At 38.3% G+C, this 15,493-nt stretch overlaps 1 protein-coding gene across 2 annotated transcripts in view; it reads left to right on the top strand.

Moving 5' to 3' along the window:
• The window catches only part of LGR5 (leucine rich repeat containing G protein-coupled receptor 5), an 86,982-nt gene that overhangs the window by 13,560 nt on the left and 57,929 nt on the right, over nt 1–15,493 (top strand). The window contains exon 2 of one of the 2 annotated variants that reach the window (XM_027665924.1): nt 14,617–14,705. The exons of the other annotated variant lie outside the window; for it this stretch is intronic. The gene's annotated coding sequence lies outside the window, so the exon portion shown is untranslated. The remainder of the gene's footprint in view (nt 1–14,616; nt 14,706–15,493) is intronic. 2 annotated transcript variants of the gene reach the window in all.

Here is a 15,493-nt window from a genome sequence, read left to right as displayed (position 1 = left end):
TTAATTTTTGTTGTATGCTCTTATGGTAAGTTTTTTTTGAATTCCTTTAAATTAGAGTTCTTAAATAGGAAATGTTCAGTGAACACAATTTCTTTCTTTCTTTTTTTAAATTATTTACTTACCAAGATGAAAAAAATTATGGAGTAATCAAAAATCAGTGCCACCACTGCAGAAGCCACCTTTGAGAGCCATTCTTTGCTATAATTATTGTGCCTGAAAGGACAACAGAATGAAGTTGCGGTGGACACGTAGGGTTCAGTCCAGAGACTGTACTTGAGGGTATGCCATGAAATCTTACAACATTAGTGGTTTAGTGAAAAAGATGAGAAAGAGGGCAGGAAAAGCTTGATTTATATGCTTTATTTTCTGGTATGTTTTATCTATATGCTTCCACTTCTGGTTCCATAAGCACAGAATTTCACCATACAAAAGAATAAGAAACCAAAATGGGCTTTTTCTCCCAAGTTGTGAAAGGATGCAGATTTAGGATTTGCTAGATCTATGAGAAAAAACAATTTAGGAAAAGTAGACCACCAAAAGTGAACTTCCAACGTGTCAGCATCTGTGCTGACTCCTGGTAGTTTTGGCTCAAGCACAGTTGAGGATTTAGTTTAGCAGGGCAGGGCACTGGGAAAATAACTTGCTTTCTGTAGCAGAATTCCCTGTGTAGGAGCGGCTTGTCTTTGCTAGTTAAGTTTCTGAATTCACAGAATTGGAAGAAGATAGCGCTCAAAGTTTTCTGGAAGACTGGAATTAGAATAGGAAACTCAGAAAAAATGTGCTTCTGTATTAAGAGTCACTCTGAAACAGACAGTTTTAGATGTTCATATTGCTCTTCCTCCCCTTGGAGCCAGTTGTTCCCACCCTCCTGTTCTAGGCTCAGTCTCTTTCAGCTGTGCTGACTCAACTGTTTGTTTAAAAAGAAACACATTTCTGGTTGAAAAGTATGTATATAATTCACTGCTTTGTTTTAGAATGTAGTCACAGAAACAGCCAAACTAGCACAGCTAAAGGGACAGGGACAACTGATCGGGAGTTCAGTGAGCAAATGAAAGGAGTGGAAAACTTTTCAAGTGCTCTTGCACCACTGCAGATTCCTAGGTAAAAATAAACCCTACAGAAAACCAAAGGGATGGGTTTTCTTATCTTTGATTTAGTTGTAGTCTTATGCTCATAAGGAAAAATCTTTTGCCTTGATTAATTTGCTATGGTTGATAAACAATATTTCGTAAAAATTCCGTTGAAAGTGCTTATAATAGACACATTATAAGTTCTTTCAGGTATTCCAGATGAATCTAGGATTCGGCGAAACTGAGCAGCTATACATTCTTTGAGAATTTGAGTGCATTTACAGTAGTTCAATTTAGTAATCAACTGAGAGAAAATTTTTCACCCAGACATAGCTCTATAAGTCGCAGTTCTTGAATTTGTGAGTCTAATAAATATGAAGTATATACACAAAATTTCATATATGTGTATATATGCACATAATTTCAAAATAATGACTGAGTAAAAAACTTTTCACTCCATATTGAATTACCCACAGGTAAAATGTTTCGTCTGCCTAATGGCAAACTTCACCCCAGATATATATATCCTTAGCCTATAGACTACACAAGACCACATTTAAGAAAGAAGATTCATCAGATATGAGCTTACAGTTGGAAGTGCCACCTTGCTCTGAAATAGCTATGAAATATATCATCCAGAACAAAACTTAAGTTATTAACAACATTACTCTGATGATGATTATTAACCCTGTGGAGAGCAGTATGGCTTGTTTATATATAATTGACATCTTTATACAAAAATAACTTCATTCCTTTTAGATACTGTGGCACTATTATGATACAATAAAAGACCAAAGCACTGTAGGAAGTGATTGCAGCTGCCAATTTCAAATATATTTGCTGAGTTTACCTTATTTTATATGCAGAAAGGAAATATTCTCTTCTGTCTCCCAGCTGCCATTCTGTGCTTTGAAAATCAAGCCCAATTCTGCATCCACAACTAATGTGCAGTGAGTAAAACAGATGAAAATAAAGCAATCACAATTAATAGGTTATCATCTCATATTATCATTTTACCAAAAAAAAGTAGACGTGTTCACATTTATGTTTCTAAAATACCTAAAACAATTTTCCAATTTGATGTTTCACTTTTCTAAAATTCAGGAATGTAAGAAATGGTACATGTGGGGCACAAAAGAAAACGTACCTTTAAAACTGAATCATCTCATGTGTGTGTCTTACAGTAGCCAGAGACTGCGCTTTACGTGAGACGTATAGCATGGCAACACTCATCAGAACTTTTTTTGTTGCTAAGATCTGTATTTTAGCATTTTGAAGGCTGTTCTGTATTTCTCCATTGTCAAATATAGAAACTCTCAGATATGTTTTATAATCACCTTCTATATATATATGACATTATAAGGAACTATATTAAATATTTAACAAGGTCAGTAGAGTTGTATTTTAGACCCTTTCTTCTCTAACATAGTATTTAAGGCAAAGAAAACTTATATATACTTCTTATTAAAAGGGTTTATTAAAATTGACTTTATTTGTTTTACAGTTTAGCAAACTCTGCAGGTAGCCTTAAGAGTCTGCTCAATTCATTATCATTAAATCAACAACCAGATCTTCTTTCTGCCATTCCCTGGCAGGATTAATGGAATTTGCCATGATTTGTGCAATTAACAGTGAAAGCTCTTGCTGGGTAAGCTAGCAAGCTTGACTAATTCTCAGTTGTGTTAACTTTATAAACCTATTTTAAGGTTTTAACTTGACTAAAGATTAAAGGTAGTGACTTACGCCATTACCTTTGAATATATCTTACATGATTATGGTTAATAAGTGTAAATAAAATATTAAATATATATTGCATGGTACACATGTGAAAATATGTATGTTACGGATATTTTGCAACATCCTGTAAAACATCATTTTTGTGGTTTAAAATGAGATTCCAAAAAGCAATTGATCTACTGATACTAAAACAGCTGCATAAATTTTAAACACTTGAAGTATTAAATTATATACAGAATTAGTAAACTCTTTATAACAGGAACAGATCATTTGTATTTCAAAATAACTTACACTTGAATCAAAAAAGTGAGCAATTATTATTTGATTTGATTTAAAGCTGGCTTGCTCAGCAAAGCCATTTTAACCTGTAAAGCATTCCAGTTACTATCGAGTTTTTCACCTTTTCAGACAACGTTAGAATCAGTATTCAGAAAAGCCTAAAGAAAGGAGAAAAGAGAGGAAAAAATATTTTCAGCCTGTCTGACAAGACTACATGAAAAGCTTGTGATCAAAGGATCTTAAATACACGTTACTGGTGTGACAAACAACATTTTTGTCCCTTTATTAGATTTATTTTCCTTCTGGAAACTGCAGTAGCCAGAGTATAGTTTGTGAAAGAAAGCTGGCAGGGTTGTATTCTTTGATTCCTAATTAACACCTTCAGTCTCAAAAGAGAACTAACAGAAATACCATAAAATGTTGCAGCTGCATTGTTATTCCGCTTGGTTGGTTTGTTAAAAGTCAGCTGGGCATTGGCAGCTGCAATAAAGGAAAAGCTCAATGGATGTTTTGTATTGTGCCCACTGAAGTGAAAGAAGGCAACCATTTTATTTTCAAATGGGCAGCTGCATAGTGATGTTTAAATGGAGCTAAATGTGAGATTTACTGTTAATTTATAGTAATTGGTTATAAATAAAGTAGCAGTATCGCTTGGCTTTCATGTATTAAAGCCATAGAACACAAATTGAAGGCAAATGAGTTATGAAGGGTAAAAAGTGAAGGGTAAAATACTAAAGTGACAGAAAATGCAGTTACTTAGAAGGAGTAGTGGTATTCAGTTTTGCAATGTAATGCAGCAGCCACCTTGGAAGCAACTAGTCAAGCCTTCTTTAGATTGTGCCCTGAGAAATAAAGGTAGACATTGCTTTGTCCCACTGTAGTGAAAACCAGTGTTTTAATGCTGGGATCAGAACCAAGTGCAACTCTGCCTGGAGAGCATAGGTTTGTATTTTGGGTAGTAGAATAAAGGAGGCATTTAACTCTGGTCAGATAAATCTCACTCAAGCTCAAAAAAATGCAATTAGGGAAATATGTAAATCTAGATGTTTCATCAAATGCTACCTAAGGGGTTACCAGTTCTTTCCTTGCATAATGACTGAACTAAAGAACTTCAGTGTCTGTGTAAGAACCATTGTCCCAGCCCCAGAGCCCGTTGGAAACCGAGTCCAGACTGGCCGTGGGAAATACCTACATATTTGACACAGGCCCCATTTCTGAGAGAAAAGGGGGTGGAATAGAAAGTATGGAGATTTTACTGTTGCATTCTAATCAGCCATGATCTGCCTAATTTGCTTTGATCAGGAAGATAAACTAATTTTCCTATAGGCTGGATAAAAGTAATTAGCAATCCAATGCTTTCATGCTTTTGAAAAGGGTAAAGAAAAGAATAGCAGAAATTGTAATGGTGGGAGCAAAGTACCCCTTTTCGGCTCATCTGAAAGCATTGTTAATTGAAAATAGGATGGTGCCATAGGAGAGAGGCCCTGATTAAGATGCTTTTTTGGGCTAGGATGTCTTTGTGCTCTGTGATCTATAATGTTACGCAGCTAAATGTTTCTGAAGATTAATTTCAATTGAGTTTTAGTATATTTCGCTTCTGCTCTCTTTTGTGGAAAAAACATATTCCATGTAAACAGTATGTCTGACGTTCTGTAAGGATACTGTTTGATTTCCCAAGGCATTTTAATATCTTTTTCCACAACTGCATTAGAATAATTCAGTGGTTAAATAAAGTTTGGATCTGCTGCTTCCATAAGGGTTCAAGATGAGGGTTTCTAAGGCCACATAGGGAAATCAAAAACTCTCTAGCCATAATTACTGGATATCCCAGTCTCCTGATTCTGTTAGGTAAGAACTGTGTGGTTCTGTGGGCCTGAAGTGTGACTGTTAGCCTGACACACATGCTATGGTGTAATATGCCTCTGCTAAGTTTTCTGGTAGCTGTTACTCCTCCTTGGCATTGGCCATTCTATTTAAGTATAAATCAAGATGTCTTGAAAGATACTAAGTTTCACAGTAAAATGCTTAATATGCAGACATAATGGAATGCCAGCACACAGAACGCCATCTTTACCCAGGCAAACAGTACTCATTCAGATAATCTTACCGAATTCCATAGGTAAGTTTGCATAGGCTGCAGAATACCTTATTTTTAATACCTGTCTTCCCCTAGGTTTCCCCATTTTATATGAATTGAGTAGTTCAGCAGGCACTTACAAACAGCTTGTTTAATAATTCTGTCCACTTAACTCTTTGTACTTCGAAAGTTATGTTTAAGACATCAGATAAGCTTAAGGACTCTATTTATCATTTATGTTACAGTTGTATTGCAGTCCAAAGCCGTCAGCTGTCAGGAACAGCTAAAATACAGAGGCAGGTTCTATAAAAGCTTTCATAGGAAAAGAAAAAAGCACGTATTTGTGATGAATGAGAAAAACGTTTTATGGCGTGGATAGAGAAACAGGGCATGTGTTCTATCTCAAAGACGCTCCTATTAAAAAATAATATCCTTCAAAGATGGAGTTTGGAAAATTAATTTCCCCTGCCAGCAATATGCCTTGAATAGTGTTTGGAGGGGAAAAAAAGCTATGTTCCTGTATGATAGTGGTCTTAAACTCAAGTATATAACAAATTTTTGAGTTGTCTTTCTACACTCTAAAATATGTTCGCTTTGTGATCATCTGCAGTGTTTGTTTTCCAGCCCATGTGATGTTAGCTGCAAAAGCTGTGTTGCTTTGAATGTGAGAACAGAGTCACAGAAATAAAAATTGATGTAAGAATTATAAAACAAAGTAGAAGCATTCATTGAAATACTGCAGAGAGTTTTGTTTAGCCTGGGAATATTTATTCATTTTTCTTTTGGAGGCAGCACAACCTCATAGATAAAGCATTGATTTGAGATTTAGACCAATATTTTCTTCATTTTCTTATTGCATTGCTTAGTGCCACAACAAAATTAGTTTGTTTACCACTCTACAGTCTCCTTAACTCCTACTTAGTAGTTTACTTTTTCTTTATGCTGTGCTTTGAAAAGTATTGCATGATTGAATATGGCTGTACAAAAAGTGCAGGAGGGCAAAGCCAGTGAGTACATAATTCCTTCAGCCCAGAAAGTTCTTCCTCCTTCCTCTGCCAATATACACCCTTCTTTGGTATGGGGGGGCAGAAGTTGCTCCCCTAGCTCTCTCAAGAGAAGATGTAGCAATTCTGTCTCAAACCTTTGTATTATATCGCATTTTCCATAGAATGTGAGCTAGAGTGTAGATTCCTACAGCTGTTACTCACAAACCTGCAGAAGGACAGGGAATTGCTTTTGTGCTTCTCTTTGAGTTGCACAGAAATTAGTTTCCTAAATCCTTAGAGTTTTTCCAAATGAAAACCATGAGGAAAGTGGATGATATGTAACTCTTACAGGAGGAAAACGCTGACCCTGATTATGAATGTTGTCCTTCTTCCATAGCATTCTGTTCCTTACAAGGCTGAGAGGTTTTGACATAACATTCTTGTGGTAATATGGAAATACACCATTCTCAAAATGGTGCAGAAAAATAGTGTTACAAGAAATACTTCACTCGTTTCTAGGTCCAAAGAATTCAATACACATATGAAGTCACATCTGTGTAGAGTTTTTTAGGAAGATATATGTAAGCTCTGCCCTTGTTCTGAGTCATCTGGAAACTATCAGCAAAGTACTGAGCCTGACCTTACCTGAGCGCTAACCTTACCAAAAAGGATGGTATTTATCTGGAGACACCTAAGAAACTGCATGGGGGAGAAACCTGCTCCACCTTGTTGAACCTAGAGGAGTCTGACAACAAGATTGCGACCCACGTGAAACTGGTCCTGCTAAACTCTACTTTCAGGAAACCCATGCTGAGATTTCAAAAGTCTTAAAGTGTTGTTATAGCCTAAATTGTATTCACTTTTCATAGGGTTTTACTAATTTTTATTAAATCCTCCTTACTAAGTTTTCTGTATTTCTAGGAAGATCTACCTATTTACATTTTTATAAAAGAAAACCCAACAATGAAGTCACAAGTCTTAACATATACTGATGAAAGCAAAGACAACTTCTCACTTTTCCACGTAAAGAAAATTAGTTTCTCTCATCCAAAGAAAAGCTTGAATAACCAACAAGGCATTACAGTATGCTTCTGATGTCAGAAAACTTGCACTGGTGCAGATAAGGAATCAAGGAAGCAGATTTCTTAATCCTTGCATCACCACTAGCATGAATACGGTGCATACATTTTATCTTTTAATTTAGTTGCTCCTGGAGTCAAAGTGGAATTCAGCTCCAGATTCACATGCTGATCTAAAATGCAGCTGTCTAGAGTAGGCAGTGCCTCATTCTCCAGATAGTATAGTCCCAGCTGTTGGAGAGCATTGACCAGAAAAAAGTCGCTTATCTGAAGATGAGATAAATCTTTCTACCTTTAACTGACTACGTTAGGAGCCCAGGAGCTTGTTCCGCACGCAAACCACTAACTTCAGAGTGTTAAGAGCCAAATCAGTGTCTCAGAGGTCAGTGCGATTGACTAAGCAAAGGTGCACTCGCTTTACCTGAGGGTGTTGTAGCAGGCCTTCAGTTGTTCCTTCACAAGGCGACGAGTCATGTCATAGGTCATAATGTTCTATTTGCCAGGCCGATGTGGATGCATCAGGTAACATTTCAGAGACTCTGGATGCCTGTGTTTACCAAACTAAGTTGAGTCTCCATTCTCTAATGCAACCGTACCTTCATTTCAATGCTCACCCATATCTGCCTTATGCCATTTAAGATACTCCAGGCTATCTGACATGTCTCCATGGGATACATATGATATGGCCTCTAAAGGAAGTGCATCCTCTGCTGTGTGGATAGTGTTGGTTGGGAGCCAGGCAAGTAATCTCAAGAAATGATGACCCACAGCTAAAAAAATCTGGCAGTTTAGTTTTTTTTAAAAGCCGTGGCATAGTTCCCCTAGAAATCTTAAAAGACTCACAGAGAATTGCAGTACTATACACCTAGTAACCTGCATGAGGGGGGAGATTTGGAGTAGAACACCCCTTCTGTTTAAACTTGTGTTACAGGCTTCATATTAGTTTTGTGGTGAGTTGGGCTGAGTGTGGACGATCTCTTATGCCATATTCACACTGCAGAGAGTTTTCACATTTAAATTTTGAGGTTTCTTCCGTTGATAGCAAAAAACATGTGGGACATGTTGTGACATCCCACCCTGAGGGAAAGGAAGCACCCCAGTATTCCTAAATGGCCATCACTGAGAAGGAACAACAAAACACAGAGTCCACAAAAACTTACAGTTTTATTAGTAAATTATACATTTGGCAGGGAAATTGGTATAAGTTAGGCCCTTACAGCATAATCCACATGGTGGTGGATTTTGAGTAAGGGGTAAAGAGAAGAGAAAGAGATTAACGAGAGAAAGGAAGGAAGAGAAGAGGGAGGAGGGAGGGAGGGAGTCCAGTCCTAGCTCCAGCATCAATCCAGCTGGGGGAGTGTTAAGAGTCCTGAGGGCACTGCCCAGGCTTATCTTTTGGGCTGTCTTTTTGTAGATAAGTTTTCCCATCCTGGAGCTAGGTTTGTCACTTTCCATGCAAATTGGTTCTCACTCACACTTTGTTCTTCTAGGTCTTTCTGGAAGTGAGTCAGAGGGCTTTGGGGGTCTTTGGCAGTCTTGATCCTCCTGACTGGGTCAGCCTTTGGTTGACAGTCCCTACCTGTTTCTCAGCCTCATTCCTGTGCCTGCACTGTTCTATGTTGTACTTATCTCCAGATAACCAGAACAAGTACATTTGTCCCAGAAAAGTGCTGCCCTGTCTCTGTACGGCCCTCTTCTCCAGCCACATCCTGTTCTTTCTCACAGCGTGTTCTTTCCAACAATCCTTGATTGGCACCATGACTACCCGGCTCTTGATGTTTGAGACATACATGTAAGTGTACAATAAAGCAAATAAAAGAAGCAGATACCAGGTGTGGCCCTCAGCCATAGTTGATGTGATTTCACATATACAAATCCTTGACTAAGCTTTTCACTTTCAACAGCATTGGAGGGAAGGATAATCTTTGTGTGTCCTTGGGAGGGATGTCCAGTAAACTTCCGTGATCCCCAGACTGTGTGTTCTTGATATTAACAGTAAATTGTCCAATATGGTGAAAAAGTCGATTTGTTCAAACAGTGAGATCGATCTGAATTACAGGAACTTTGACAGGAGTCTGATTTTTTTTTCTAATATTGAAACATTTTCTTGGTCTCCAGTGTGTGAACTTGTTCTGTTTTTCTTCTTTTTTGTGATGCATAAATATTTTGACCTGATCATTTCAACAACAACAACAACAACAACAATAATAGTAAATGCCTTGTGCCCATCAAAATAGCTCATCCCTTGGCCCTGATGTAGCTTGTTGGATACAAAATAGAAAAAGAAATTAGAAAGCAGAGAATAAGGGCATCCTCAGGATGTAAGAAAGTTTGTGTGTGTAAGGGGCACAGGTTTTGAGGGTTTAAAGCCTGTCCATTAGCTTTATTTGGAGAAAGGTAAATTAAAACAGTGTTGTCCTAAAAGACAAACACAAAGCAGTATGTAACATGTTATAAATTATTACACCTTATAAATATATAAAGGTTTTATAAAATATCATAAATTTAAAATGTTGAATAAGGATTTTTATCAGTTTCTTGTCTGTACTTTCGAAATAAAACAAAAAGTCTTCTGACATCTGATTAAGTGAAATTTTAGACTGTTTCATTAGATAAAGAAATCAGATTGTGCTTTAATCAGTTTCATTGTTGAATTAGATACCTTCCAGTCTTAAAATAGTAACATAATTGTAAAGTTGTCAGTCTCAGGTTTCTATTTGAACTGATTACACTTGATAAAAATAACAAACCATGACAAATAGCAGGGCTAGGTTTCAGTAATTCACTGAAGAATGTCTCTACCAAGTCTTTGTGGCAAAATGTCTTGTTTGCAGGACAAATGCAGAGTTGAAATAACAACCCATGAATACCACTGGTGAAATGGCTATGTACACAAGGTGAATGCTAAAGTTTTCCCTTCTGAATGGACCTTTTAATCCAGGCATTATCTAGACTCTGAAAAAGTCTTCAGTGGCCTTACGTACAGATTAATGAGAAAATCTGAGACTTGGAGTTGGGCTATTTGCAGAAACAGTTTTCAAGATTTACTGATGGTTGACAAATGCCATTTAAGCTTTCAAAGCCATCAATATGCTATTGAAAGGGATTTAGAGGGAAATCCTCCCACTACAGAAGATGAGGACTTTGAAGGATCTGGGTGGAAGCCCTTGGTCTCCCCACCCCTTCAAACCTTTCACTGGCTTGCTTCAGCATATAGAGCCCTGAAACGCGTGGCTATGGGAAAGGGGGGGGAGGCCCCTTTCAAAGGCATTTGTATATCACTGAATGTGCCAATCTGCTTTTGTTCAGGCATGAGAACTGAATAGAAGTGTTTCCAGAAAAAGTCTCTTGTGCTCATGGTCAGCTTTTCAATGGGTTTTCTGCTAATAGATTTTTAATATGGGAGCTGGAAATAGCAAAATACAAGTTTGAAAATTTTATTGAATTGAAATACTGCCCAGGAAAGACTCTGTGCCCTATAGCATCTGTTATTGATGCTACCATTTCCTTCTCTAACACTGTCTCTCAAAGAAAAGTGACTTCATATGTTGTCATGTGACAAGATAAGTCACCTGAGCATTGAATTTAATTTTTTTAAATAATGTCCTTTTCTCCACGGGCATTTTAAAACCTGTTTCTTTTCATTATTTAAAAACTCACTTTAAACCATATGCTTTTATTAAAAAATGTTCATTATGGGATTTGGTTAGGAAAAAAAAGACCCCTTAGATGATCACACTTTTCAAGGGGTTTTAATTTAAGATCAGGATGGCTTGAAGTCCTTGCTTTTTCCTGTGCTGTTCTGAGTCTGCAGGATTCAAGATGAAAATTCTGAAGAGCTTAGTAAAATTGTACAAATGAAAAAGTGGCAGAACTCTCTGCGCAATCCTGGAGAAAGGGTCTCTGGAATCTCTGGTGGATTATGCAAGGATATACTGGGGCTTTATTCATGAAGTTCGTGAGAAATTTGTGATTTTCAGTCAGAACGAATGTGCACAAACCCCCCTCTGTGGTCCTTTTAAAAGCAACAGTATTTATGCATGGAGAAAGATGTGGTGGTGTCTTCTTCAGTCTGTCACAAGCATATGAAAGTTGAGATCCAAATGCCAAGACCACGACTGAGAGGGACATCTTTTACCTCTAATCTTCACACCGCTCCCCACATGGGATGAGAGAACAAAGCCAGGATGTGGGCTGCAGAAGTCTCTTTATACCCAGTGTGTGGTGTGAAGAAGAATACCACTGTGCATCCCACCAAAGCTAAACTCCTCATGAAGGGAAAGCAAAGCTGACTGGATTCTGCAGAGTGTGGAAAACAGTACAACACCTCTCAGCAGAAGACCTGCTTCTGCTTAGTGAGTGCCTTGACTTTATTCCTGTCCTATATTTCATTTCTATCTGCACCATTTTCATATTGGCATCCATTTTGCCACCATTTGGGCGAGGAGTGCAGCAGTAACGGTATGTGGCAGGTACTGTCTTGTGCAACGTGACAGGTCATCAGCAGCCACTGTCACGTAGGAAGTGGATGTTGAGGTGTTCGTTTGTGCTACTTGTTCATTGCAAAGCAAATGAAGCCTACAAGAGATCTCCCAGATTGTCTAAGGCTTCTAGTTCCAAAATGTTGGTGCATGTTCACACAGAAAGAACCATCTGTCATACCCCAGTCCACTTGGTGGGTTTAGGGGAAGGTCCTTTGATTCCCTCTGGATGGTGCATGAGAGAAAAAAAAATTCTCAGGAGGTTCAATAACAAACTTTTACTTGCAAACTTTAGAATAAGGTACTTGGCAAATTTTTATAACAATATTCAGACAAAGTAAGGTACTTCACAAACTTTAACTTAGCAAAGTTAGCCAACTTTAACTTATTCAGACACAACATGGCACTTACTAAGGCATTGACTAGAATTTTTTTAGGCTGGCTTAAAATATATTTCAAAAAGAAGTTAGGAGAAAGAGAGAGAGAAAGAGAAAGGATAAAAGCAGAAAATATTACCACCCACAGATACAGTGATAAGAGTTGATTGTTGCAATTTAGATGTCCACCACAGACTTGATCTGTCGGGGGTGGGGGAAGCCCATGAAGCACAGAGTTCAATGGGTTAATATACACTTGGGCTTGGTGGGAATGCCCAGGTACCTCCCCTTGAGGTGGACTTTTACACTGACTGTTGCAACTCTGTGGATCATGCCCAGTCCTCTGGTGGAAGGCCCCAGAAATGAGTCTAGGGGTGCTTCAAGTGTCTTTGATGGTTTATGACACCTTCTAAGACATGAGAGTTGTGTTTGATGTCACAACTTGTAGTTGATGTTGTAGTTCAGTCATTATGCCCCATCAGAAGGGATGAATACCTTCAGTCGTACATGTGAATGTCCCAATATCTCCCCCTGGGGGAGTTTTCCAACTCAGCCAGTAAAGGAGAACATTGGCATGATAAAAAGCACTATCCCACCTCACAGGATCTGCTTAGTATCGGCCTCTTCCCTTATCTGGCTCAAAACACAGCTTCTTGCTGAAGGAAGATTGATTTGTCATCATCATCCTCTGGTGCTCACGCCCTCTGCAGCTGGGCTGTTGCCTTGCACATCATCAGCAAAGCGCTCACTGCTTTTGCAAATGGCTGATTGTTTGAGCTATTAACCATTAACATTTCAGTCTCTTACACCATCACAATGCAGGTTATTCTGAGTAATCCTTCTGGTTTCCTAATGGAGCTAACTGGAAAACAGAACTTGATGTGAAAGAAAAATTGAGCAAAAGCTATGGAAAAGAGAGAGTGAGGAAGGAAAAATGAACAGAATCAGCTTGTCACTTTGAAAAAACACCAGGAATGAAAATTAAGTACCCAAATAATTGAAGCAGGCATGACAACCAAACAGGAAACAAAGAGAGGCTGTAACAGCAGAAAATGTCACACTTTCCTTTCCTTACTGGCCTAAACCAACAACATCCTGCCTTTAACTCAACAGATTTGGAAATTATAAAGGGCTGAAAATAATATGCAGAAATCTTCCTAGTGAACCCATCAGTACTGCATGAACTACTGCAGACAAACCAATGTGCTGTTGCACAATTTCCACAACTGTGAAGTGCTGCCTGTTGGGTAGAACCTGGCATTATGAACTTACAGGCCTGGGATGACATCTTCCTCCCATGGGAGTCACTGGACGTTTTACCACCAGCATCAGTGGAGCCAGGTGTTTACCCACATGTGCTGACATTGACTTGCTATATTAGAAATTTTAAGATATGTAAATAATAGGAAAACTGATTGTTTCCAGCATTTTTATAGCATTCATTTATAACTAAATGAAAGACATCTTGGAAAGTTCATTTTGTGTGCAAAAAAAGCAGACCAGACTGCAGGATAAGGGACACATTTATTTCACATATGCACACAGGTGCAATCGAGTTGGCAGCAACAGTTTATATTTGGTAAAGGTTTGTTTTGGCTACTGATGTTTTGTGGTATGGTTCAATATTCTCTCCAGGAAGATCCAAAACTGATACTTGAAGCCTGAAACAGGGACAGTGCAGCAGATTTAGCTGAAAAGCACCAGTTAATTGCGTGCCCTGAAGGGATTTTCTGTTGATCATCATAACAGTCACAAGAAGTGATGGGTCATGGGCCTCAAAATGAGGTTGCTGAACAGTGGACTATGTAAACTCTCTGAATAAAAGAAGGAAGCAGGCATCATTTATTCTGGATCAGAGTATGCTGCCCCCACTCTTACTGTTCAGTTTATCATCTGAACAGCCCAACTGATCTCAGTAGAAATAGTTCTGAAGTATTTTACCTCCACGTATTAATTGTACAGCTCTGATCCCAGTAATTTCAGTTATTGTAAAGAGAGAACATTTATATACTAGAGGGAGCACAGCTCTTTTCCCTGAAGATCGTGCTGGTATAACCACCCGGAAAACATATGCCAGCCCAATCCAACGCATAAGATGTCTCTACCAAAGATTTCTCCTTGGTAGGGTGACTTAGTGCCTCTCAGCCCTGCTCCTTGACCTTAACTGTTTAAAGCTAGCTCAGGTATTTTGGTACTCTGCCTGTCTGAAGGGCAGCTGATCAATTACAGGCAAACAAAATGTGTGAAGACTAGGTATAAGTCATGTCAGTATAAGATTAATGACCTGGTGTTTATGTATATTAAGGCTGGTTCAGACTAGCCCTTGTGAAGATATCTTACGATGAAGGTGAATTTTGATTACTTAAGGAAAAAAATAATGACCTGATAGAGGAATACAGTGGTTTTAAGTAGATTATCTCTGTAAGAATCAAGCTGTGCAAATTTCTTGGCACTTACTATTGCAGAAATTTGGGTGTTCAATCTCTCAGGGAAAGATCTGACAGCTTTGTCATTCCTCTGAGCTCTGCAGGAGGTGTCGGAAGAGGCTGTCAGCCATCCGGAGCTGGCAGATCTGGAGGCCTATTGTATTTTAGTGAACAAGCTCTGTCAGACATAAAGGTAAGATATGTGTGTAAAAAAATCCTCAACTTCCTATATCTGAAAACTGTTTACAATATTTACGTTCTAGGCACAGGATCACCCTGCATTACTCTAAGGCAAAACTGCCAACTGAAATAAAACAATTCTCCTTCACCTTTCTTATTTAGGTTTGTGGAGGTACAAACAGCAATGTAGTGAACCAGTTCAGGGAACTGATTTGGATTAAAACCAGTTTTTTTCCTGCTGGATTTTTTTTTTAAATCCAAGCCAGTTGCCAACTCTGGTTCAACAGTATCCTCACAAGGAATGAGTAGTGATGGGCTGGGGTGGGGAGATCAGGTGTAATTCTTTTGGTAGCAGCATTGAATGAAATTGAGTGTGTTGGTAATATGACATCCCTTGGGTTGTCCGTGCATTCACAGAAGATTCTGTAAATAATTATTTCAGCTAAGCAACAACACAAAAATGATCAAATTCATACTTCAGAGAAGAACTGTAGTAGGTGTGATACAGTGTAGCATCATTTTCCTGCCCTGCATACAGGACTGTGGTGCACAGATTTCTGGAAACTCATATTCACACCATCACTGTTGAAATGTGTTTGTAGCAGATGCTCTCACAGCCGTTTGTTTTTTAATCCTTAAAATCCATGCTGTGGAATTGAGTTGAGACAAAGTAAGACCAACAAAATCAATGAGTATATCTTGTTATGAATGAAATCAGGCTAGTCATAAATAATTTCCACTCTCAGCAGACTCACTGAAGTAATATTGGATATTTTGGTGAAGATGAGTTTTAAAATTGAC

The sequence above is a fragment of the Corapipo altera genome, unplaced genomic scaffold (assembly GCF_003945725.1).
Source record: "Corapipo altera isolate COAL_440 unplaced genomic scaffold, ASM394572v1 1, whole genome shotgun sequence".
NCBI classification, from domain to species: Eukaryota; Metazoa; Chordata; class Aves; order Passeriformes; family Pipridae; genus Corapipo; species Corapipo altera.
Note: the sequence above shows the minus strand (reverse complement) of the source record. Positions and strands in the feature narration are given on the sequence as shown.